Genomic DNA, 4744 nt, shown 5'->3' on the forward strand with positions numbered 1-4744 from the left:
GTGTTGTGTGTGGGCTGTTGCATGCATCGTGATGCATGTATGCTTCGTGGCGTGTATTCGAACCCATAAAAAACCCCCACAGCGAGTGATACATGCCCATTTCTCAATGATTATTCTAGATGCTTTCAGCGTACACTCCACCACTGGAATGGCCCTTTGTCTTACTACAAGGAGCCAAACGAAAACATGCAAAACCTAATTTATTAATTAGCCATCCTGTTCAAGCCAATGTCACCCGCATAGGCCCAAATTAACGACACTACAACCTAGGAACCACTGGGGGTCCTCCGTAGTCACCTATAGGCTTCATTACCCCTCATGTGAACCTGATTTTTCAAGATACTCTCACCCATTGGTTCACAATGTCCCCTCAGCCTATAACAGGCTTTTTAGTGGGTCGGTAGTCTGCTGCATGTTGCTTCAGTCTTTGTTCACTTTTACAGTGAACGCTGTAATAGTCCTTGGACTTTACTATAATGCTACACTACTACAACATTACTCAAAGCTTTTAAAAATCTGTTATGCCAGTGGTGTAGTCTACGTAGAACGCGTGGAAACCGGGGTATACCCACTTCTAAATTTCAGGGATTTCAGTATACCCACTTAAAATTGATGGATCCATTGTTTTGAATAGCACAAATACTGTATATACAGTATACCCACTTCAGAAAATGCTCAAATATACAGTATACCCACCATATAAAAGTAGATTACACCACTGCGTCATGCCTTTGTCTCAGTTAATTCTGGCAATGACATTTATAACAGGTAGAGTCAAACAGATTGTTTATGAATTGTCTGTCGCCATTCTGTGGACAGTCGGTCAGCAGTGGGACCAGTCAAATCAACCTTAATCATTTCTAACACTTTACAATAATGGTGCATGAATTATAACGGAATAATGTTGGAAGTAATGTATGATTTATGGTGAATTAACACATGATTTATGTACATAGTGATATTTAATCTATCATTAGTTAATAAGGAGTCATGACATGAGTGATGAGGACTCACCATTAAGTAAATGTGGTATATCAGAGGGAAATTCGTGGTGTGAATTACAAGGTTAACATATCATGTATTAACATGGCTGATGAAAATCCTGTCAGATCAACCAGTCATACATGAATCCAACCTTAGTTAATGTTGCCTTTCCAGCACTAATGGAATAATGTTGTAGTCATTAAATGACACTCAGGCTAAGCGGTTCCCAAACTTTTTCCCCGCGCACCCCCTTGTACATTTCATTTGTGGCTCGCGCACCCCCCTTAGCGAATATTTTGGTGTGCTGATGGCCACGCAAAGTATGGATTCACTGTGCATTCATGCACTTTATGCACAGTTTTGAATTAATCCTCTTTTCCAAGTTCTGGAGTTAAACTGGCACTTCAAATGGACCCTTCCAGCATACAATTAAAAAACTACTTAAAGTTCATTGATGCTGTTAAAAAAACTCTCACCATTGCTCTATTCAGCTCGAGCACTTATGGCAGGCTGCGCAACCCCAGGGGTGCACGGACCACAGTTTGGGAAACCCTGGCCTAGCCTATGTTTAGGCTACTGTGGATTTCTATGATGACCAGCCGAAATAATCAGTCATCTCAACCAGGCAATGGGCAACTTCAGAGAAGCTACAGAGCATTGTCAGGAACAGCGGCTGTGGCGTTCGACACTTCCTTCGTCACCTGCAGACTGCGCCTTGAAGCAACCTCCCCAGGCCATCATAGTAGCCTACACCCCCTCCTCCGCAAAAACACAGGGAGTCACGTTTCATTCTTATTACCTGCTTCCCGTACTTAATGTAACGTTTACGTTTCCCACTATCTGCATTCTTTTAGCGGCTTATTTAAGGTGTCTCTCGTTCCGATGTGTGGTCATTAGCCAGCCATCACCAACGCCCTGAAGGGAGCCAGCCGAAGGGAGTTCTTGTGTGCAGCGACGACTTCCACATTTAGTCCAGTTTTTTTTCACGATTTCAATGACCTTACTTCTTTATAATGTATAAACGTATTTCAGTTCAAAACCGTAACCAAATATAGTCTATTATATTAATAGGCTAGTCTTACAATTAGAGAATGATAAGAACCCTTGTGGTAGGCCAACGCCAAGTCACCACTTCTCAAAACTGATAATCATACTTATACCAGTGACGTGATTGTGCCCAATGAAACAGGAGGCCTTGATTCGTGCAGAAGATAAGGTACGTAACTGGGATATTAAAAATATGTATATGTTTGAGAAAACTATTTAACCTCATAGACTAACCTTGTATACGGTACATTCTAACAACATGTTTTGAGTCATTCACGTTCATTTGAAGCGTAATCCCCCCCCCCCCCCCCCCCTACTGTGGCTAGTTTGGATGAGACGACTTAACCCTAGCTAGCACAACATAAATGAAAGCTAGCTCTACACTATTTCGGCCATTCGTTAACAATCAAGTGTTCAGATAACTAGCGCCAAACGTGCCAAGATGATATATTGTATTCTCAAAAANCGCTTGTGTTGTGCCATGGCTTATACGGTGATGACGTTTGAGATTGTAAATTTACGGGCCACTCGTAAGGCCCATAAGCTTAGATGTGTCTATGGTAAGGCCGACCTGACGAGATAGCTGCCTACTGAGGTTTGATTGGATATGAACATTGTTTATTTCAGAAGGAAAATGTTTGGAGTGGAATTGTTTGGAAGACAATCTTGGGACAATTTTGCTCTTTGGGTCTTTGTGCCAACCATGCCAGCTATCGTAGGGTGCTCTGGGAACTTCTTAGATCTGTTTACTGTATGTACAGAAATACACATTTTGTTTACATAAAATCCCTTGTCATTTCACCACTAGGTTTGAAACCCAGACAGCACGAAGCATCTTGCCGACGTCAAAATCAGATCAACAGACAGGGACATCAGCCTTCTCTTGGGAATAGGCCAGATATGCCAGAACAAGAAATGGTAAGTCTATCACTACATAAGATCCATAACAAAATACTCCTAGTTAAATCTTAAATGTGACCTGGTGGCATTATTGCGTGAATGCTTGTTGAACACTCTTAATAAATAAGATCCTCAAGTGTGTAGAGTTCGTTATTTATTTACATTTTCCTCAGCATAACTGTACAGCTGACACCACTGCCTTCATAACAAAGCCTGTCACTTCCACGTTTCGTTCTTCTTATGTGACCGAAGTCACTGGCTACTGCACCAGAGAGGGTCTCTGCACTCATTGCTGGTCCTATGATGCCATCTATTGGCGAAAACGTGCAACAGCATAATTAAACTAAAAGACAACTTCTGACAGGACAAACAAAAACAGAAGGGGGAGTGAGAATAAGGGAATAACAAAAAGACCAAAAAAAAATGGGGTGGGTCCACTACACTTGCATACCTGATTGTGATGCTGTCACTCATTTTCTAGTCTATATCTTGGACTGAAAAAGGATGCTTTGCCCCTGCGGTTGTGAAGAGGATGCTGTGGAGGTGGCAGCATGAACGTGTCACACAGACATTGGCTAAACTACTCGGTAGGTACAACGAAATAAAAGAAACCACCCCCCCTGCAACCCTGTTTTTTATGCTGCACTGTACCTATTATAAACAGTTTTTATATAGACCATATTTTATTTGAAATACTACGAGAGCCTTGTGCTGTTAGGATACTGTACAGCAGGGATGGGCAACTGGAGGCTCGGGCGCAGGACAGTTTTTAACCCCCTATAAATCAATAGTGTAAGCATTCAGGTATAAATAAAGAAAAAGTGAAGTATCCTTTTGTAAATTCAAGTGCGTGGTGATGTGGCCCACTGATTGTGGTAATTAAATATGTTGGCCCACCTTATAATGAAAGTTGCCCACCCCTGCTGTACAGCCTACATCACTTGTACATGTCCTTACCAAATAGGACACTAGCTAGCTAAATGTAACTAATATGGCATTGTGAAAGTTGTATGCCGAAATGTAAACCATAATATTAAATTGTGATGGACAGAATTCAACCAACATATTACATTGTGAATGTAGTTGCACAGTGATACTGAGACCGACTTATTCCTGTCTTTATTTGCCAGGCTTCTACACTTGCCCTCAGAGTTCACATATGGTGAAGTGCACAGGTGTCCAGTCAGGTTCAGACTGATGCTGGGTAAACAAGAGGAAAAAACATGCTAAATTGGTTAAGTGAGATCCCTGCTCAACAAAAATCCACACAGCACAACAAGTAAGCCTAGTTTGTGGTATCAAATGTAAAATGGAAGTTTCATCAAAAAGTTGTAGAACACATCTGAATAAATTGCAGGCCATCAAAGTTGTGAATGGGCAGGGAAAACACAACCAGTAGGCTTTATGAATTACTTTGACTCAGCACAGCAGAGCAGATGCGATGCTACCATTCCTTGGGAATATGACACAGAGGTCTACTATTCCATTGTAAATATTGACTGGAAAATGTTCATGTTTCAACTGTTTTAAAAACATTGGACTCAGGGGAAAAAATCTCTAGGTGTATATAAGTGAAAGCCCACCTTTGCCATTGTGACACAGCACACAAGTATACACTGCACACAACGAAATTGCATTTTATGCCTCACCTGTGCAAAGGGTGCAGCCTACATTGGCATCCCAAGGGTATGTTGCAGTGTGGCGGGAAGGTACCATGCTTGGGGTACCTCAGTCATGGAGGATGGTGGAGAGAGCACTGGTTAATTACTCCCTCCACCAACCTGGCGGGCTGGGAGATGAACCAGCAACCTTT

General features: G+C 41.9%; 1 long non-coding RNA gene across 1 annotated transcript; it reads left to right on the plus strand.

The window, feature by feature from the left end:
* The first annotated feature begins 2516 nt into the window (after window positions 1–2516).
* On the plus strand, window positions 2517–4135 carry LOC134461718 (uncharacterized). The gene is made up of 3 exons (XR_010037375.1): window positions 2517–2949; window positions 3413–3518; window positions 4062–4135. It is a non-coding gene; the product is annotated as an uncharacterized LOC134461718 (long non-coding RNA).
* The last annotated feature ends 609 nt before the right edge of the window (window positions 4136–4744 follow it).

The sequence above is a fragment of the Engraulis encrasicolus genome, chromosome 13 (assembly GCF_034702125.1).
Source record: "Engraulis encrasicolus isolate BLACKSEA-1 chromosome 13, IST_EnEncr_1.0, whole genome shotgun sequence".
NCBI classification, from domain to species: Eukaryota; Metazoa; Chordata; class Actinopteri; order Clupeiformes; family Engraulidae; genus Engraulis; species Engraulis encrasicolus.